Source organism: Dipteris shenzhenensis, chromosome 25, assembly GCF_047967505.1.
Source record: "Dipteris shenzhenensis isolate YYH24624 ecotype China chromosome 25, Dip_SZ_1.0, whole genome shotgun sequence".
Lineage (NCBI taxonomy): Eukaryota > Viridiplantae > Streptophyta > Polypodiopsida > Gleicheniales > Dipteridaceae > Dipteris > Dipteris shenzhenensis.
The window spans coordinates 38,521,791-38,544,453 of record NC_141620.1 but is presented as its reverse complement, the minus strand read 5'-3'; the positions used below and the strand labels follow the sequence as shown (position 1 = coordinate 38,544,453).

Below are 22,663 nucleotides of genomic sequence, written 5' to 3'. Positions count from 1 at the left end.
CATGCTGATTTGCAGGTTTCTCTTCCGGCTCAAAATGATCCCATTACTCATGATGCAGTCATTGAAGAAAGAGCTGTTAATAGACAGCAAAGGCAAGTTCCCAAATGGCTCCTGGATACATTGAGGGACAGCAAACTAGATCAGCCTTTTGCTGCCCGGACAAGATCAGGGAATAGACAACATGGTCACTTTCTTGAGTTTGCACTCCTTGCTACAGCTTGCAATGAAGAGCCTTTGTGCCATAAAGATGCTTTTGACAGCAAAGAGTGGATGGATGCAATGAAAGCTGAGTTACAATCTATTGCCAAAAATGACACTTGGGAATTAGTAGATCTCCCACTTGGCAAGCATGCCATTGGAACGCGGTGGGTCTACAAATTAAAAAGGAAATCTGATGGCAGCATAGATCGATACAAAGCCCGTCTTGTTGCAAAAGGGTATGCCCAACAACAAGGCATTGACTTTGAGGAGACATTTGCTCCCACATCCAGGATCACTACCATTCGATGTGTCATTGCCATTGCAGCCCATCATCATTGGCAAGTGCACCAACTTGACATCAAGACTGCCTTTCTTCATGGGGATCTGCAGGAAGAAGTCTATGTCAGACAACCTCTTGGCTTTGAGGTTGTTAATTCTGAAAATAAGGTATGCCGGCTTAGAAAAGCCCTCTATGGTTGGAAGCAGGCACCTAGGGCATGGTATGCCAAAATTCATGCACACTTACTATCCCTTGGTTTTCAGAATAGTCCTACAAAACCCACTCTTTATTTCCGTGGGAGTGGATCTGATTTTTTAGTGCTGATTTTATATGTGGATGATATGCTTCTCACGGGCCCAGATACTCAGCAAATTGCAGCTTTCAAGGCTGATTTGAGCAGATTTTTGACATGTCAGACATGGGACAGCTCCATTATTATTTGGGCATTCAGTTTGCTCATGTTGAGGGGGGTATCATGATGTCTCAGTCCCAGTATATTGGATAGCTCCTTGATCGTTTTCAGTTTGACGATTGCAAGTCAATGTCTACTCCAGTGGACCCTGGCTTCAAATTGTCAGCTCATGATGGGAGCCCACCATGTGATATCACTCTTTATCAGCAAGCTGTCGGATGCCGTATTTATTTATGTCACACCAGACCTGACTTGCAGTATGCAGTATCTCAGCTCAGCAGATTCATGCACATGCCCAGTTCACAACATTGGCAGGTAGTGAAGAGAGTCTTCAGATATCGCAGAGACACTCAGGATTTAGCCCTCTTCTATGGTGATCAAGGTTCACTTACCATGCATGCTTACACGGATAGTTACTGGGCAAGATGTTCCGACACCAGAGTGTCACATATTGGCAATTGTTTTTTGCTTGGCAATTCATGTATTTCTTGGCTCAGCAAGAGGCAACCAACAATTGCCACGTCTAGATGTGAGGCTGAGTACAGGGCAGCCTTCACTGCTACAGTAGAGTGTGTTTGGCTTCGACAGTTACTTACAGATCTTGGTATTTGCCAGACATCCTCCACTATTGTCTACACTGACAGCCAGAGTGCCTTGGCCATTGCGCGTAACCCAGTGTTTCATGCGCGTACCAAGCATATTGAAGTTCACTATCATTATGTTCGGGAGCGGCTGTCAGCAGGAGACATAGAGTTGTCCTATCTTCCCACAGAGGACAACATCGCAGATATGTTTACAAAGGTACTTCCTCGTCCCAAGTTCGAAGTCTTTCGATGGGCTTTACACTTGGTTCCCTTTGTTACATTATCTGACATTTCTTGTACATTCATAGGTGGCTATATCCTTTTGGATGAACATGTGCCACCATGACCAGAAACTACGAGGTATTCTAAGACGTTTCCAGAGTACTTAAACCCATCCCATAGAGGGGGGTTTGTAGGCCATCTTTTGGTGGTTCTAGTGATGCCCTATAGGGCGTGGTGTGTGCCTTGTAGGCATAAGTGTAGGCACTTATAGTGTTAGTGCCTTCTATGCCACATAGGACACTTAGTCCTATGTGACACCTAGGACACTTAGTCCTATGTGACACCTAGGACACTTAGTCCTAGGCCTAGATACAAGTATTTTTTACTTGTGTTTAGGAACCTTATCCAACAATGTAAGTTTGACGTGACTTCTTCCTCGACTCGTCCTGTACCTGCACTCTCACTCTCTCTCTTCACTTCACACCTTCATTCTCTTCGACTCCTTGGTCCGACCAGTCAGTATGTATGGCAGCCCTTGTTGGGGGCCTAACATGTCAAAGATAGAGTGGACACGGGTAGAGTGCCTGCAGATCCTCATGCTCTCATGGATGATCTGGGGGAATCCGTCTGTACCACATCACATCATTCAGGCCGAGTTTGGTGCTTCTTCACTCTAGCTAGATGCAGCCTTTCAGACCATCACATCTCTACACCGGTTTAAATCATATGGGGACTGCACAACAGGGAGACAGAGGTTGCCATGGTTGGCTCTCGATTCCTACATGAGGTGGATCTCCATCGGACAGTTTCGAGTATCATCACATCGCCTCCGCATAGACATCAACAGAGGAGAGGGGATTCCTAGGGAGCATCGCTTATGCATATTGTGCGACTGTTAGGAGGTTGAGTCGGAGGAGCATTTTATTTTTAGGTGCCGAGTGTACTATGAGATCCGAGGTCGCTACCACTGCCTCTTCAGAGACGGCTCCGAGCTCCTTTCCAGATTTCTCGCCTACCTAGATTAGGGATGCCTCGCGGCCTTCATTCACGAGGTGGTCCGACACAGAGAGTACTTACTCAGGCGATGGGGCTTGGCCACATCATCAGACACCTCTCAGAGTAGGATCACAGAGTTCTTCCCATCGAGTGACATTGATTGTTAGTCTCCAGTCGCAGATGTGACCCCGACCGATGACCGACGATCGCAGCATGACACACGAGAGATCGAGGGGACACACAGATCACTCTAGGGGACCTCCAGTGATTGTTTAGACCCGGGATACGTCCCACGGGAGTCACGGTGGCTTTGGTCTTGCATCGAGCCTCGTCCAGGAGACCAAGACGCACGGCACCCCTTGACGGGCGCCAGCGTCCCATCACCGGCTATGCACCATCGTGGGCGATATGACATACGAAGGATTCCGCTCCGCTCCAGTCCTTTTTCTTTTCATTGTTACATCCAGATGTATTTGATTATGTATGATCAGACTTAGGATTCAGCACTGGTGATGATGCTCGTTTCAGTAGCTCCACCCTTACTGTGATTTGTATCAGGTTTTCTTTCAGTCTCATAGACCCATCGGTCTTCCGAAGACTCTAATAAAATTTCTTTCTTTCTTTCTTTCATTCTTATGCTTCGCACTTCACCGATCGGGCATTCACATATCCGGTATCATGCATATCCTTAAAGGCATAATACTATGATTTTTTGAGCAAATTCCTGCAAGCAAGTGCTACCCCAAATGACAACTCCTTCAACTGTGATACCCATGGATACTATTCCAATTTTTGGCAAGACGAAGTAGCAAAAAGTGACCTGAAGAGAGCAATAATTGCTGACTTGACCTCAAATGGAATGAGCATCATTCTTGTCAAATAATGTCGAATCCACTTGCAAGCATCAGCCACCATTTTAAAACTCAGACCGCGGATGACTGACCTTCCAAGTAATGCGTGACTCTGCAGTTTTGGACCTATGATGCCAAGGCCGCCCTGTGTCTGGGGGAGAATGACCGTCTACCAGGCGACCCGGGCTCTGGTGGTGTCGGAACCGTCTGAGCCAGACCAAAGGAAGTTCCGCACCAGTCTCCTCAGCTGGGCTACACATGATCTCAAGATGCACCAGCAAGAGGCGACGTACCAAGCCGTGGCAAAAAGGACCTGGTTGACCACAAGGGCCTTGCCTGCCAAGGATAGCCGAGCCGTGCTCCAGAAGGCTAGCTTCTGTCGTATGGAGACTAGGACCAGTAAGAACTACTGAGCCGGGGTGATATCCAGGCCTACCTGGAATCCTAGGTAACGTGTTGTCTGTCCTCTAGGGATCCAGCGAAACCCCAGGAAAATACCCCATTGTGAGTTGGCTCCCGGATCCGTAAGAAGACCAACTGACTTATGCCAACTGATTTTCGCCCCAGCGGCTAGGCAAAAAACCTCTAAGGACAGTCTCACTCGCTCCAGTGACTCGATATCATCCTGCACATAAAGGGCTGTGTCGTCTGCATACTTGGAGTCCAGAAGTTCTGCGTCGTCCCGAATAGGGAGGCGCATCCCTCGAAGACCAGTGGTATGGGCTCGTAGGAAGTGAGTCATGGCCTTCGCAAAAAATAGGAAGAGGTAGGGCGCAAGCGGGCAGCCCTGACGCACTGAGCGCTCGAGGGTGAATCTCTCTCCCATCCTGCCGCTGATGATAACCCAGCTGGAGGCCGACCTGTAGAGGCCAGCAATACCTCTGATCCACTCGTCCGGGAAACCGAACCGAGAGAGAGTACCTTCCAAGAAGGACCAGTCTACCCTGTCGTACGCCTTCTCGAAGTCAAGGAGGAGTATGGCAAGGTGCTGGCCACTGTACTGGGCCCACTCCGTCGCCTCTGAGAATGTGAAAATGTTGTCCAAAATGCTGCGATCTTGGACAAAACCAGTTTGGGTGTCATGGATCAAGTCATGTAGTAGGGGCGGATGTGATGGAATATGGAAGCAAGAACTAGAACTAGAACTAGAAAGTGGAAATGAAATAACAAGACTGAAAGACTAGAAATACCTTGAGAAGAGTGTAGACAAGACACAAGCTAGACTGATAGATTAGAATGATGTGACCCATTGAATATATGGGCCAAAGTACAAGACATAAAGCAAGAGTGTTTATGGGATAATTGTAGAAGTGCCACATGGCACACACTCAAGACATAAAGACTTAGACTTAGACTTAGACTTAGACTAATGTAGACTAGGAAATAGTACTTAGTGTGCACTTATCTCCAACACCCTCCTTAAGTGGATACTAGGAGTAAGACAGAAAGACAAGACTAGAAGACAGATTGATAGATTGAGAGAGAGAAAACATGACAGACAAATGATCCTGAGACACCCCTCCTCAAGTGATATCCTCATATGGGTCCACAAGGGTAAGGACAAGATGGATCTAAAACAAAACACAGTCAGATTGATAGACAGACAAGACTAGATAGACAGAAGACTGACTGTAGTCAAATAGAAAGACCAAGACACTAGAACCCCTTGACCTACATCATCGGTGGTCAAGGTGGTAGGCAAAACATAGAAGTAATCAGAAAGCCCACTTCTCATCATGTAAGGAAGGAACAGCAGGATCAGCTGATGGAGATGTTGCAGCAACATGGGCTGAGGTAGATGCAGGAGCTGATGTAGAGGTTTTGGAGTAGCAGTCCCTCTCCCGGTGATTATCACGGCCACAAATGGTGCATGGATGAGCCTTGAAACAGTCCTTCTCCACATGATTAGTTTTGCCACAATGGGTGCAAGGCTTTCTTACCTTAGAACTTCCTTTCTTTGCTAAAAATGCAGTGTCAGTTACCTTGCGTTGTTGAGTTCTTTCTTCCTCTTGGAGAGCATTGATGATACCCTCAAGAGAAGGATTATTATGATACTTGAAGGTAGTGACAAGAGTAGCATAGGAGTCAGGTAAGCTTTTGAGAAGCACAGCAATAGCAATATCTTCGGAGATGGGAGACTTGACTGACGCAAGCTGAACCATAAGACTGCGAAGATAATTGACATGAGAGGCTATAGTAGCTCCTTCCTGCATATGTAGATCAAAGAATGAGATCATAAGTGCAATCTTAGAGTTTTTAGATCGGGCTCCAAAAAGAGTGTCCAAAGTGATCCATGCTTGAGGAGCAGACTGTATGTCGGAGATGTGATGAATGTAATCATCTCCAAGGCCGAGCAATATGATAGCATAGGCTTTGTCGTTCTTGGCAGCAACAACTTGCTCAGATGGACCTTCGGGAGCATCACGGTGAACAATGTCCCAAAGGCCTTCTTTCATAAGATGGCACTTGATTTTGATCTGCCAAGTATGAAAGTTGGACCCATTGAATTTGTCGATAGATATGAGAGAATGAGAGGAAGATGCCATGTGGGAAGGTCTTACCTCTTGCTAGGATGCAAGGGCAGTGTCTATTCCCTTACAATATTGCAGAAAATAAATGAGAGGAAGAGATCCTAGAAGCCGGTTCTCTCACCACTTTGTCAGGGCCATAGCATATGACAGCCCATCGAAGTAGGAGGAACCAGCAAAAAAAAGGAGACATTTCAGCAAACTGAAAGAGGCAAAGCTTAGTACCTCAATCCCGGGCAGAGATAGAGATGAAAAAGGGATGCAGATCTTCGTGCAGATGAAGTCGAAGAAGTCTTCAGCCTGTACAGGTACGGATTCCGTACAGTCGTACGGACTGTACGGACAGCTGTACGGACAGCTGTACGGAGTACGGACAGCGGCGTACGGACGGCGAGCAAAGTACGGCGTACGGATGGCGGCATACGGATTACGTTCGAAAGTACAGGCGGCGCTGTACGGATAGCAGGTACAACAGCAGGAGCGGGTGCAGATCTGTCAGTGACAGGAGATGTTGCGCAGATCTGGTGTGACAACAGATCTGGCGCTCAGATCTGTGGCTGAGCTGCGCAGATCTGGAGCACAGATCTGGAGCGCAGATGTAGAGTAAACAGGAGCAGCTCCAGCGCAGAAAATGGAGAGGTGCTCGCATCATTGGTGGGGCAGACAGGTGCAGCATGGACAGCGGCCTGAGGCTGAGATGAAGAGGCAGATGTGTAGAAGGGGGGGGCGGTTCAGATATAGTGGCCAACAGGAGCAGCAGGCGAAGAGAGAGATAAGCTGAAAGGAGAAGATGAAGCTATGGCTGCAGCAGAGTGAGAGGAGAGGAGAGGGGATCTACATGCTCTGATACCATGATGGAATATGGAAGCAAGAACTAGAACTAGAACTAGAAACTGGAAATGAAATAACAAGACTGAAAGACTAGAAATACTTTGAGAAGAGTGTAGACAAGACACAAGCTAGACTGATAGATTAGAATGATGTGACCCATTGAATACATGGGCCAAAGTACAAGACATAAAGCAAGAGTGTTTATGGGATAATTGTAGAAGTGCCACATGGCACACACTCAAGACATAAAGACTAGACTTAGACTTAGACTTAGACTTAGACTAATGTAGACTAGGAAATAGTACTTAGTGTGCACTTATCTCCAACAGGATGCGGCTAGTGATCATCTTGGCGAGGATTTGGTAGGCAGTCAGGAGGAGGGTGATAGGGCGCTATTGTCTGATCTCCTGACGGTCCCCCCCTTTGGGGATGAGGCAAATCAAGCCTATCGCAAGGCTCCCTGGCATCTGTCCGCTGGCGAAGATATGCTGGAAGGCTGCGAGCAAGGGCTGGTGGACCTGCTCCCAGAAGGTGGTGAAGAAAGCTCTAGAGAGCCCATCCTCACCTGGGCATTTTTGCCCATCAATAGCGCTCACCGCATCTTGCATCTCTGCCACGTTGAAAGGGGCGAGAAGGGAATCACTCATGCTAGGCTGCACGAGCAACGGTGTATACCTCCACATCTCCTCCTTGCAACGGTGGGCACGAGGGTCTGGGGGCTCCTGCTGGAACAGGGATCTGTAGAAATCTGTCGCCAAGTCTCGGACCTCGTCTGGATCTGTCTTGACATTACCATCCTGCGCTCTAAGAGATCGGAGCTGTTCCCTTGCTGACCTCTGGCCCTGAGTCCTGAAGAACTCTCTGCACATCCTGTCGCCTTTCCTAGCCCAAAAGGACTTGGAAGCATGAAACGAGAACTCTGAGCGTCACTAGGTGATCTCCTCTAGCATGGATCGGGCTCTAACCTCCTGCCGTCTGAGCTCCTTAGAGCCTGGAGAAGACTGCTGCATCCGCTGTATCGAGGCAAGATCTCGTCTGAGACCCCTCTCCTTCGCCCACCACTGCTGCCTGACCTGAATCGCCTCGTGCTGATAGATGAGACTAGACTCGGCAAGTGCCTGAGCTACCTAAGCTGCCATATCCTCCATGGGGTCCCAATCCTGCTCCCATAGGTCCACTATCTTGCTGCGAACCACTGCTCTGGAGTAGATGGAGTCTGGGATCCAGCATGAGCGTGGAGGTGAGGAGTCAGACGCTGAGTCCAGGACTAGGATGGCTGGGGCATGGTCAGAGAGGGTCGTCCTCGGAACCACTCCTGACTCTCCACCTCTGCCTAGTGCCCAATCGCTGACATAGAAATGGTCCAACTGCTCCAGAAGTCTGCCTCCCTCCCTCCTGTTAACCCCAAGAGAAGTCCAGACTCCTTGTCCATCTGCGAAAGGAAGGCTCCCTCTAGCTGTCCCGACCTCTTACAGTGAACAAGAAGGAGTCCCAATCTGCCTGCTCCGCATGAGCTATACCGAGGAACTCTGGGCCCCATCCTCGCTGATCCTCTAAGGTCTCAAAGTTATTGAAGTCCCCTCCTACAATCCAAGAATCCATCTCTGGCAATAAGTCTGTCAAAGAGCTCCAAAAAGCGGCTCTTCGTCTGAGGTCGGTCGGGGCATAGATATTGAGGATGCCGATGCGGGATCCCTCAATATTCAAGCCCACCCAAAGCGCTCGTCCTGGGATCAGGGTGCCAAAGCCACACACATGCTGAACTAGAGAAGCGTCGATGGAGGTACATACACCCCCGCTTCTCCCCTGCTCGCCAATCGAAGGTTCCCAGTAGGTGTGAGAGCGTCCTGTGAGGACCTTTCCACAAATACTGGTCTGAGAAGCCGAAAGCTTGTGTTCCTGCAATAGGAGCACATCTACCCTTCCCACCAAGGCTGGCTGGAGCTCTTGTCTAAGCACCATCTTCCTGGGGCCACGGGTTCCTAGTATGCAGTATCTCAGCTCAGCAGATTCATGCACATGCCCAGTTCACAGCATTGGCAGGCAGTGAAGAGTCTTCAGATATCTCAGAGGCACTCATGATTTAGCCCTCTTCTATGGTGATCAGGGTTCACTTACCATGCATGCTTACACGGATAGTGACTGGGCAGGATGTTCCGACACCAGAGTATCACATACTGGCAATTGTTTTTTGCTTGGCAATTCATGTATTTATTGGCTCAGCAAGAAGCAACCGATAGTTGCCACGTCTAGTTGTGAGGCTGAGTACAGGGCAGCCTTCACCGCTATAGTAGAGTGTGTTTGGCTTCGACAGTTACTTACAGATCTTGGTATTTGCCAGACATCCTCCACTATTGTCTACATTGACAACCAGAGTGCTTTGGCCATTGCGCGTAATCCAGTGTTTCATGCACGTACCAAGCATATTGAAGTTCACTATCATTATGTTCGGGAGCGGTTGTCAGCAGGAGACATAGAGTTGTCCTATCTTCCCACAGAGGACAACATCGCAGATATGTTTACAAAGGCACTTCCGACAGGGTTTACACTTGGTTCCCTTTGTTACATGATCTGACAGTGGAACCCATTGACGTTCCAAGAGATAATGCGTACACTCATGAAGAGGGGAGATGGGCCACAAACAGCTGTCTGCTTGCGGTCGATGTCGAGGTGGTCGGAGGATGTCCAGTGTGCAGACGAAGGCGCTTCTGTGAGGGTTGAGGGTTTCAAAGGAGAGGCCGGATCATCGGACCCATCCTCTAAAACCTTCAACAGAGGGGAGAGGCCCTTCGTCCCATGGTGGTAAGCTCTCTCTAACCAACTCGACACCTCTGCCAGGGAAATATTGTAGAAGCCCGCTACCTCTGAGGTCCTCCACGGGCGGAGCCCTTCCACGTATACCCACTCCAAAGGCGGTCAAATAATGACCAAAAGGTGGAATCGTTTGGCGCTGTGGCGCCATCTCAGACGAACATCACCCTCCTTCCACTACTGCCGAAGAAGCTCCGCTGCTCTACTACCGATCCAGTCTTGCACCTGCTCCTGGGACTAATGTCGAATCATCTCCCAAACATTTTCATTTGTCCATTGCTCATTCCCGTCACTGGTGATAGTGAAGGAATAGCTAGGACCATCGTGGGGAGCAAGGACGGACACCCTACCCTCCGCCCCCTTTCAGAGGAAGAAGATGCTGATGTCTAGGCATGCAGGGAAGGAGCCAATACCCACTACATCCAAGCAATCCCAAGGTCCTGCTCGGTAAAACTCCAAAGGTAGAGCTCTAGGAGCAGCCCTTGGGTGTGGAGACGAGGATGAGGAGTCTGAACCAGAGAGAGGGGTGCTGGCTGTCGAACTAGCTAGAGTGGTGCTGGCCAGCTGTGGGGAAGGGCCTCTCCCCTCCGCCGGGCCAGGAGGGATAGGCACGGGTGTCTTCGGGGCCGCAGGTGGCGCAGGTGGAGGGGGGGTTCCTTCGGGATCATGCTCGAGGGAGAGAGGGGGGCTGAAACCAACGGTGCTGGGAGGGATCCTGGAGGGGGGGGAGGTAGGGGGACCGAGGAGGAGGGGGGAGGGGAGGGGGGCGGGGTGGAGGATGAGGGGGAGGCTGGCTGATCTTCTTCTTCCCTTTCTCCTTCCCCTTACTGGGCTGTTGCTGATTGGTGACCACAGGGGGCTCTTGCTGTAGATGGGAAGGATTTTTTGGTCCTGTTTTGTTTCCTTTCCGTTTTCTTTTGACCTCAGTCCAACCTTCCCCTTCAGGAGGGGGTGTCGATGCCTGGCGAGGGGGGTCCTGAGTTGTCTGGATGGGGGCCTTCTGAGGTTCTGTCCTCGTGAAGCGAGGGCAAGAGTGCGCCTGGTGCTCGAAGCCGTGGCATCTCAGACACTGATCCGGGCGACCAGTGACCATAATGCGCTGCGTCACCACACCTGTGTCCGTCTCAATCTCGAACTCCGAGGGGATACTCTGTGGATCTAGGACTGCCACTTTGACACGTGGCACCCCTTGGCCTGCCGCCGCATCAACGAAGGTGTCTTGCATGAGCCAGCCAAAGTGCGCCCCCAAGTCCTTGATGATCGGGCGAAGCTCGGTTGAGAGGCCTGGGAAAATGAGGGTAACTGGATGGCGAGGAATGCGGAAGCGGGCATCGAAGTCCGCTACACTGAAACCCCTATACCATGGGACCATGAGGATAATCTTCCCACCCACAGAAGTAGGGGACCGTCTGTGCATATCGCTCGCAGCCTGTGCTGAGGAGAGCTTGAGCCAGAAGATACCACGTCCCATGAGTGCAATCTCCTCAATGTGGCCGTCGTCAAGGTAGAGGGTGGACTGCAACCAGCCCCTGACGTCTGCTCATGAAGGGGCATAACCGATGACACTTCCATAAACGGATGTCTGGGAGAAGTCCGTGGCGGCCTGCTTCACCAAGGAGACCTGATGCTCTGTCAATGTTATGCGGTAGGCTGATAGAGGGGGGGGTCCGTCTGCGCCACCGGTTCCGAGCTCATGGCCGCTGTACCGCACCGACAAACTACGAACTCTCCAAAGGCGGGGGAATGAGAAGGAAATGGCAGAGGCGAAGGAGGGGGGAGTGGTACAGAGGTGGGGGAGGAAAGAGGGAGGGATGGAAGGTACAGGGAAGCAGGGGGGAAAAGGTGGTGGAGAGGCAGCGGTGGCGGAGGGGGAAGGAGGAGGAGGGAGGGGGGGGCAGCGCAGCACAGGGCGGGGAAGAGGGGGAGGGAAAGGGAGGGGGTGTGGCAGCGCAGCATGAGAGGGGGTGGGGAGGAGAAGCGAGGAAGGAGGGGGAGGGGGGGGGCAGCATTGCGCAGCAGCAGGGAGGGGGAGGAGGGGGCGGGGGGGTAGTAGCGCAACGCGAGGGGGGGAGGTGGGGAGAGGACGGAGGGGCAGAGAGGCAGAGAGGGGAGGAGAGGGGGGGGGTATGGCGGGTGGGGAGAGAGGGGGACGGAGGGGCGCGGCGGGAGGCGACGGTGAAGGAGGAGGGGGAGGGGAGAGGGGGCCGCGCAGCGCGAGGGGGGGGTAGACGGGAGCAGGGGAGGGGAGGGGGATTCGCAGGAGCCTGATGATGGTCACCGGTCCACTTTCGAGCAAACATGCAACGGAAGCAGTTCACTTTTGGTGGGTCACCAGTTGAGATTGTATCCTCATACACTTACTTGGGGGTCATCGTCGTCTCCGGCCCGATCTTCACGATGAGACGAGCAATGTAGGCTAGACTGAGTAGGGCATAGGCCTCACTGGCTCGACTAGAGAGACATTGCTTCCACTCCCACTTCTAGGACCCTCGGACTAAGGCTCTTCTCTTCAACTCCTTGGTCCGACCAGTCAGTATGTATGGCAGCCCTTGTTGGGGGCCTAACATGTCAGAGATAGAGCGGACATGGGTAGAGTGCCTGCAGATCCTCATGCTCTCATGGATGATCTAGGGGAAACCGTCTGTACCACATTACATCGTTCAGGCCGAGTTTGGTGCTTCTCCACTCTAGCTAGATGCAGCCTTTCAGACCATCACATATCTACACCGGGTTAAATCATATGGGGACTGCACAATAGGGAGACGGAGGTCGCCATGGTTGGCTCTCGATTCCTGCATGAGGTTGGCAGTAGAGGGAGATGAGCGATGCTGGTATGCACGGACTCACAGATGGTTTGTGAGACTAGGGTTTCACATCGATAGGATACCTCCTTTTCAGTACAGTTTAGATGCGCTTCTAGTACTCCCACTCACCATCCTGATCGGGCCACACACCAAGCAAGTTATTCAAGAGGATCTCCTGCAGCTACACACCTTTAGGACCTATTCAAGAGGATCTCCTATAGCTACACACCTTTAGGACCTTGTTGGAGACGAGGGAGCTTGCAGTGAAGCTGAGTTTCTACAGAGATTACTGTCTTCGTATTTCGGAGGAGGGATTCATCACACCACCGGGGTACACTGAGCTTCCTATGCCTCACTCACTACGGATCTCCATCGGACAGTTTCGAGTATCATCACACCGCCTCCGCATAGACAGCAGTAGAGCAGAGGGGATTCCTAGGGAGCATCGCTTATGCATATTGTGCGACTGTCAGGAGGTTGAGTCGGAGGAGCATTTTATTTTTAGGTGCCGAGTGTACTACGAGATCCGAGGTCGCTACCACTGCCTCTTCAGAGACGGCTCCGAGCTCCTTTCCAGATTTCTCGCCTACCTAGATCAAGGATGCCTCGCGGCCTTCATTCACGAGGTGGTCCGACACAGAGAGTACTTACTCAGGCGATGGGGCTTGGCCACATCATCAGACACCTCTCAGAGTAGGATCTTAGAGTTCTTCCCATCGAGTGACATTGATTGTTAGTCTCCAGTCGCAGACGTGACCCCGACCGACGACCGACGACCGACAACCGCAGCATGACACACGAGAGATCGAGGGGACACACAGATCACTCTAGGGGACCTCCAGTCATTGTTTAGACCCGGGATATGTCCCACGGGAGTCACGGTGGCTTTGGTCTTGCATCGAGCCTCGTCCAGGAGACCAAGACGCACGGCACCCCTTGACGGGCGCCAGCGTCCCATCACCGGCTATGCACCATCCTGGGCGATATGACATACGGAGGATTCCGCTCCGCTCCAGTCCTTTTTCTTTTCATTGTTACATGCAGATGTATTTGATTATGTATGATCAGACTTAGGATTCAGCACTGGTGATGATGCTCGTTTCAGTAGCTCCACCCTTACTGTGATTTGTATCATGTTTTCTTTCAGTGTCATAGACCCATCGGTCTTCCGAAGACTCTAATAAAATTTCTTTCTTTCTTTCTTTAGTTCTTATGCTTCGCACTTCACCGATCGGGTATTCATGCATATCCTTAAAGGCATAATACTCTGATTTTTTGAGCAAATTCCTGCAAGCAAGTGCTACCCCAAATGACAACTCCCTAAAGTGTGATACCCATGGATACTATTCCAATTTATGGCAAGACGAAGTAGCAAAAAGTGACCTGAAGAGAGCAATAATTGCTGACTTGACCTCAAATGGAATGAGCATCATTCTTGTCAAATAATGTCAAATCCACTTGCAAGCATCAGCCACTATTTTAAACCTCAATTGAAGGTGAAGCGGCTGTCTTACATCTAAGAATTTTGTAAAAGGTTAAGGGATTTTATTAAAAAAATTACATCTACAGAATCGACTCAGCACTTTTGAACCTTCAACACACAAACTCTGCTGCTGCTGAGATCTCTTCTGTCAACGCTGAGATATCTTTTGTTAACGCTCAAACTTTAACACCAGGAGGCCCCCTCAGGCAACTTGTTCAATGTTGTGTCCTTCAGGGTCAGCAAAGATATTTTGAAATGCCCTGTTATCGCTCGATAACAGCAAGGGAACAACAGCTTTGTTTACATGGCTCAACGCTCGCTCCAACTGGAAAAAAGGAAGAAATGGGCTGCTATCACAATACATTTAGCTTTCCGGGACGATTTGACTCGGAGAGCTCTTAGTGCTCTGAAAGGTCTGGTGAGATTACATACTTGAGTTTGAGTTCACGGGCGTGCTTGCCATTTTGCTTAACGAAAAAGAAAATCCACTGGCCTTACAACCTTCGCAAGTTTCAAGTTCTCTTCCGTGTGCGATACGACGCCTTCTCGTGCACAACATTGTACTCACTTGATTACTGATCCCCATTTGAAATGACTCACATCATTTAGTACGAGTCTTACGGATTTCCTAGTCCGTCTAGTTGTTTATGGGATCTTTTGCAGCCTACTGTTTGTCTTGAACCAAGCATTTAGTTTATGGTTACGTTTTGCCTTGGCATTTTGGTTGTGTGCCTTCCTTGAAAGCATAAAAGCTGTAGGCCATTCTATGGGCTGTGCATAAGTGCCACTTATTCCTTGGTATGTGCTTGGTAGGCTGCTTTTGCATATAGTTGCTTCATTGAAGGCCTGGTTCTGTATTTCGGCACAAATAAGATCTGAGCCGCCCTATTTTCTCCACAGGTTTGGTGTAGGGATAGCCGTACAATCTGTACGGAACTGTATGGAACATTTTCACTGCAATTGGGAGTATTTTCTTTGCTCTACATACTGATTTGGAGATTGTATGGTGCATCCCAATGCTAGAACAGACTTGCTTCATAGCATTCAAGGAGGCGGTACTGTGCATTTATTGCAGCCACCTTCGCTGTATGGACCTGCATTGGGATCGATTTGTTGGTTTTTTTTTTGGGTGGGGTTTTTTTTGGGGGGAGGGGATCGATTTTGTGCCTGGCCAAACCCTTAGAAAACACATTTTTTAGCACTATTCTAATTTGTACGCTGCAAATGCGTACTCCGTACACTCTTGGCCGACTTTGGCTGTGGTTGGCCTCAAGGATGGTCTCAAGGAGGAGGATGAGGAGGAGGAGGATGGCACTGATGCAGATGATGATGATGATGATGAGGATAAGCAAGAGAATGAGGATGAGGATGCAGCTTGAGGCTTGAGCCTCATCAGTTGTGAATTGTGATGCATTTCAATTTTCAGCTTAAACAAGTTTGAAGTTTCAAGTTGAAAGTTGAAAGTTTTGTAGCTCTGTATCAATGTAATGTGTACAATATATATTTTTCTAAATGTTTTTGGGTAAAATTAGGGTCACGCATGTTTCAGCCCTAGGGGCTGAACCATACTCCAATTAGGGTCACGTATGTTTCAGCCCTAGTGGCTGAACCATACTCCAATCATACTTCCATACTCGTATGACGTATGCGTATGGTTACGTATGGAAAAAACTATGTTCCAGCCTTCTCTTGGCACCTTACACTTGCCAATTTCATCTTGAAGAGGGCTTCCGCATCTAGTTCTTCATCTTGGATCCCTCAGTGGCATGCCCCAAAAGAACATGTTGTCCCTCACCATGTTCTTCTTCACCCTCATTGGTGTTTTGCTCCTCAAAGCTGTCTAACCTCCTATCTTCCTCCTTCATTGCCATTTGATGTCCATTTCACCTCTCCTCCAAGGGTTTATATTTGTGCTTGCATTTGGTGTATTTTTCTTGCTGCATTTTTTGTCTTCATCGCTTGGTAAGCTTCTACTGTGTTGATTTCTTTAATTTTCTGCAAAACGGTCTTTTCTTTGCTTCATTGACATTGTGGAAAGGCCCCTGTTACCTTGAAAGGCCTTGTGTTGCCTTTCGGGAATCTTTTTGCAGCAGGTTCACCTTGTGACAGCAACGCATTTGTAGTAAAAGGCTTTGAAGCTTGAGCACTATCTTGCCTTTTGATTTTGAGAAATTACCCTCCTCTCATTTGCATTGTCAGTTGGTGCTTTTGCCTTTCATATGAGTATTATGGCTGGTATTAAGGATGATTTGTTTGGGATGCTTGGGGCTAAGGACAAACTTGATGGCACAAATTACCCCATGTGGGCGTATGTGATGGGGCATGTTTTGGTTGCCAAGAATCTTTGGAATTTTGTTTCAGGCATTGATGTCAGGCCTACTCTACGTGTTGCTTCTAGTAATGCCTCTAGTACATTTGGTTCTACCTCAGGCTCATTTGCCGATGGGTCTAATGCTACTTCTGGTGCAGTTGCATCTTCCACTATAGATACTTTGCCTCCTACTCAGGAGCAGATTCAATGGGATGGATGTGGTGCCAAAGCACATGCCTTGATTGCTCTTTCAGTGAAAAGGGTCATTATCCCTCATATCCGGTCATGCAAGACAGCTAAGGATGCATGGGATCAGCTTGCATCCTTATATCAGGTGTGGATTGAGGCCAGGGTTGCCTATCTCTGCAAGAAGTTGAAGGACTTAAAGCTTGAAGAGGGTGGTAATATGGATGCCTGTCTTATGAGTGTGAAGGATTTGAAAGAGTAGTTGGCCAACATTGATTAGGTGGTTCCTTATTCTCAACTTGTTCCTATGGCCCTTGATGGGTTGCATGACTCTCACTAGGGATTTGCTACTACTTTGAGGTTGGTTGCAGGTGGCAATGCCAACCATTACTCCTTTGCCGCTGTTGTCCTCTTACTACATGAGGAATAAAGCCTTGCAAATAGAGATGCTTCTATGGCTAGTGATTAGGCCTTTGCTGCACATCATTAAAACAAGAGCAAAGGCAAGGTTTCAGTTGGTAAGCCCCCTCATACACATGTTGGTCACTCCCATGATGCCGAAGAAGAAGAAGAGAAAGAGATGGAACTATTGTAGGAAACTTGGGCATGATATCTCATAGTGCAAGAAGAGAATTGCAACTGAAAAAGAAGAAGGAAGAAATAGTCTGGTCTTGCAGTTTTTGGTACTTCTAGTCCGGATGATTGACATGAGTCAGCTAATTTTGCACATTACCAGCATTGGTCTTTTCTTGTTGTTTGTCAGTATAATTCTAATATTCATGATGTGTGCATGATAGTTTCTAATGTTTCTGAGGCTTGGTTTTTTTGACAGTGGTGCTAGCAAGCACATCACTTCTTGCCGAAAGTTATTCAGCTCACTTGAGCATCCCTCAAAGGAGGGGATAGTTACATGTGCCAATAATGCATCATATACAGTGAAAGGTGTTGGGCAAGTTGCCATTACTTTTGTTTCCGGTGGTGTAGTTACTCCAAACAATGTACTTTATGTACCAGGCATCCGCAAAAACCTCATATCCATCTCACTTATAGCTACTTGTGGATATCAGGTTCTCTTTGATGATGTTGGTGTGCAGGGTATGATGCTACCCATGCATTTACCATGGTGTTGACTGGCACATTGACTACAGGGCTCTACAGACTTGATGCATATGATAGATCCTGGGATGATGCTGGACTTGCAGATGCAGATGCTTATGCTGTTGATTCTTCTACCATGGCAGTTACTCATTTGTGGCATGAGAGGTTTGGACATCTCAACTTTGGGGCTTTGGTGAAGTTACATAAGGATGGAATGGTTGTTGGTCTTCCTAAAATGCATATGCCTTCAAAGCCTGTCTGTGAAGCATGCTTTCTTGGAAAAATGGGCGCCTCTGCATTTCTCATGGATGGGAGAGTTGGTGCCACTTGATGTATTTGATTCATAGTGATGTTCGTGGACCCATGCGGTTGCAGCTCTTGGGGGAGTTTACTATTGTGTCATATTCATTGATGACTTCACCAAATATACTTGGATTTTTGCATTAAAATCCAAATCTGAAGTTTTTGCATGTTTCAGACATTTCATTTCCTTGGTCGAGAATGAAAGAGGGCTGAAAATTGCCCACATGAATACACACAAGGGGGGTGAAATATATGTCAAAGGATTTGCTGATTTTTTGGCCTCACGTGGCATACATAATCAATGCACTGTGCCTTACACTCCTTAGCAGAATCCCGTGGTCAAGAGAAAGAATAGACCAGTCATGGAGATGGCGAGGTGTATGTTGAAAGGCAAGCACGTGCCTAACAAATTGTGGTTGGATGCCGTCATGTGTGCAAATTATATTTTGAACAGATGTCCCACTAAGGCATGGAAAACTATCACACCTTATGAGGCTTGGACAAGCCATAAGCGCAGGATTTCTCACATAATGAATTTTGGATGCTTGGCATATGCACATGTGCCTTCTCAAACAGACGCAAAGTTGGATGATAAAGCTGTCAAATGCATTTTAATTTGGTTTAGCTCAGAGAGCAACCCACACGGGCAAGGTTTCTGTTAGTAGGGATATTGTCTTTGATGAATCTTCATCTATGCCTTTGTTGGACTGTTAAAAACAGCCCTTTGTTGATGCCCTAGATCTCTTTCGACAGCTTGATGCCTTTGTTTCCGTTAGACTCCCATGATGGTGTCACATTTGAGTTGCTTCTCCTTCCTCTATTGGTCATTTGCTGCCACATGTGCAATCTGAAAATCAACATGATTTACAGCCTGATATGTCTTAGATTGATTAGGATATTGTGCATAGGGCTATTGACCAAGAGAGAGCTGAAATATAGGAACCCAAAAGGATTTCTCGTTGGCTCGTTGACACTCTGAAAGACAGCAAACAAGATGCTCCTCTGCCAGCCCGTACTAGAGCAGCTGTCCGGAAAGAACATGCTAATTTGGTTGCTTCTGCATTGGTTGCTACAGCATGCAATGAAGAATCATTATGCCATAAGGATGCCTTTCAAAATGAATGTTGGATGCCCATGCAAGCTGAATTGGATTCTATCTATCAAAATAACACTTGGTAGTTGTATGACTTGCCTCTTGGCAAGAATGCCATTGGGACTAAGTGGGTATACAAAATTATACGGAAAGCTGATGGTTCAGTGGACCGTTACAGAGCCCTTCTTGTTGCTAGGGGCTATGGACAGTAGCAAGGCATCAACTTTGAGGAGACTTATTCCCCCACTTCCAGGATCGCTACTATTATGATTGTTATTGCCTTTGCTGCCCACTTTCATTGAGAGGTACAACAGCTTGATATTTAGAAAGCTTTTCTTCATGGACACTTGCAGGAAGAAGTCTATGTTATCCAACCTCCTGGCTTTGAGGTTCTAAAAGGAAGGTATGCCGCTTAAAGAAAGTCCTTTATGGATTGAAGCAAGCACCTCGGGCTTGGTATTCTTGGATACATTGCAGCTTTTAAGCTTAACTTACAAAAGACATTTGGTATGTCTGATCTTTGGTCTTTTGCACTATTATCTAGGCATTCAATTTGCTAGTACTGAGGGGGGTATTTTGATGTCACAATCCAACTATATCGGAAGCTTTTGCAGCGTTTTCAGTTTGAGGTTTGCAAAGCAAGTATCCACACCATTAGAGCCTGGTGTTCACTTCTCATCTAAGGATGGTAGTGGTGCATGTGATATCACCTTCTATCACTAGGTAGTTGGTTGTTTGATTTATTTATACCATATTAGACGTGATCTTCAGTATGTTGTCTCATAGTTGAGCAGATATATGCACAACCCCTCTATGCACCATCGGCATGCCATGAAGCGTGTCTTCAGGTACCTTAAAGGCACTCAGCCATTCGGCCTCCTCTATGAGGCCGATTCTTCAATTGTCATGCATTGAATCATTGATAGTGATTGGGCTGGTTGTTCCGACACGCGTGTGTCACATAGTGGCAACTGTTTTATGCTTGGTACTTCATGCATCTCTTGGTTCAGCAAGAACCAGACTACAATGGCTACTTCTAGCTGTCAGGCTGAGTACAGAGCAGCTTTTAGAGCTACAGTGGAGTGTGTTTAGCTCCAAAAGTTAATTACAGATCTTCGTGCATGTCACAGAGCTCTTACCATCATTTACACTGATAGTCAAAGTGCTTTGGTTGTTGTAGGGAATCCAGTTTTCCATGGCTGCACAGAGCACATTAAGGTTCACTATCACTATGTCACAGAGAGATTGTCAGTAGCTGATATTCAGTTGTCTTATGTTCCCACTGAAGACAACTAGGCATATCTTTTTACGAAGGCTCTTCCTTGAGCTAAGTCTGAAGCTTTACGGAAAGCTTTAAACTTAGTATCTTTTGTGACTTGATCTGTTATGCGTGTACAATCATAGGTTGCTATATCCCTACAAGATGAACATGTGTAACCATAACATTAGTTATTGAGGTATTATGAGATGTGTCCCAAGGATACTTCAGCCCATACCATGGAGGGGGGTTTGTAGGACATTCTATGGGCTATCCATAGGTGCCACTCATTTCTTGGTATGTGCCTTGTAGGCCTATTTATAGGCAATTAGGACACATGGGACATTTAGTACATGTACCAATTAGGACACTTTGTTCAGTTAGGACACCCTGTTCTAGGGTTTTTTTATATTGGGTGTCTTATACTCTAAGCAAGAAACAACCTATGGTGGCTACCTCTTCATGTGAGGCTGAGTAGAGGATAGACTTGACGACCATAGTCGAGTGTATTTGGATGAGGTGCTTGTTGGGTGATCTTCATGCATCATTGGAGAAGCCTATTCTTATTCTCAGTGATAGTTAGAGTGCCATTGCAGTGGTGCAGAATCTTGTGTTTTATTCTCATACGAAACACATTGAAATTCATTATCATCATGTCACGGAGCGGCTACATGCACGGGTCATCAGCTTGGTCTTTTGCCTTGCATAATAGAATGTGGCAGATCTTTTTACGAAAGCATTACCTCGTCAAAAGTTTGAGGCTTTCACAAAACTTTAAACTTATATCTGCTTAGTGATTGATGTTTACCTTGTACATTCTGACATTGTCTTTGCAGGGGAGTGTTAGAAATATTTATATTTCCTTAGGCAGTGGCCAGTGTTATGTAATAAGGTGCTAGGGGCACTTTTTTTATTTGTTAAGGTTTTTTATCCCTAACCTCAATTAAGTGTTGCTGTAAACTCATTCCAACTTGCTTGAGCTCCATTCTCTTGTGTTCTCTGCCTTTCATTTCCAAGAAGAACTTGGGGCAAATTATATCACAAAGAAGGGATTTGTATGTCTCCTAAAAAGGTAAGGGCCATATGAGTATGGCCGCATATAACAAATTTCAAAGAATATCCTTAGGTCTATCCATATTCAGTAGAAGATCCATCCAATAGTATGCTAAACTAGCTAGCCCAATGACACATCAGCTTAAGGAAAAGGGACGTTCTTTCATCTAGGGTAGACCTCAAAGGAAGAGTTTTGAAAACTAAAAGTCACTATAGTTATTTTGATCAAGAAAGTATCAAGTGGATTTAGAATCAGCCATAGAAGAAAGTATAAGTGTCTCTAATAATAATGAGGTGCTAAATTCGATTTGGTCATGATCGTTCTAGTGCAGAATACCTAGGAATTCAGGCAATTTTAAAATGACAATTCTTTTGGTCTAGAATATATAAGGGCATATCCAAGATTATGTAAAACACTAGTTTAATAAGGTTGAAGGTCTTAAACTAGGCGGATGCTACATCCTTTGCAAGTCTCATCTACCAAATGAGAAAGCATTGCCACGGATTTAATTGTTGGATTACCTATGACAGCGACTCCATGTGGGTTATTGTGGATCAGTTCACCAAGATGGCTTGATCTATTCCAACCAATGAAGAGGTCAAACTCCAAAATTAGCAAAGCTATTTTGTGAAGCATATTTATAGATTGTATGGGCTACGAGCTGGTATTGTTGGTAGCCAAGATACCAAGGATAGCATGAGAAAAGCTCAAGGTAGAGCAATAAGTTATGAAAATCCATCCGTGATAGAAAGTTGGAATTTGAAGGAAAAGAGTCTATATTAGGGTGCTATAATCTTCAAAAATCCTCAAAAGTCAAAATATTGATGCATCGAGCTGTAGAGTAGTAGCCTCAAACTCTTCTAGCAAGATATCGTGTGGAACTAATGGCTTGCGATTGTGAATCATCCATGCAAAGAAGTAGAACATGTAGTCTCTCATCTAAGGACCCTAGTCTATCTCAGCTAGATCTGGGATCGAAAAGGGGCTGCCTTATCTCACGGTTGGATGAACAAAGAGTTGAAGAGGAGAGACTTGGGTCTAGGATCTTGAAAATGGGACTAGAAACACGGATGCTCAAGTTTGGCAAGTGCGGCAACGCTCTTCTAAGTTGGGCTTACTCATAGAGTCTTGACTGACAAGATCATATTCCAACAGCTTCATAAATTCTGTAATCACCTTAGTAGTTGGGCCCTCCTCAATGAGACCTCTTAGAGTGAAGATGATGCACATCATCGCGTGGTCCGCTCAAAACCCTACATGCCCAACGGCTTGAATCCCTTGCGCTCTGCAAACTTAAGGGGAGAGAGAGAGAGACGGCCGCGGAAGGCCTCACGGGCCTATGGGACAAAGTGCGAAA

The 22,663-nt window shown here is 47.4% G+C and overlaps 1 protein-coding gene across 1 annotated transcript in view; it reads left to right on the top strand.

Annotated features, from left to right (window-relative positions):
* Nucleotides 1-22,663, top strand: part of EMB25 (DEAD/DEAH box helicase) — a 253,561-nt gene that overhangs the window by 171,253 nt on the left and 59,645 nt on the right. The window lies entirely within an intron of this gene.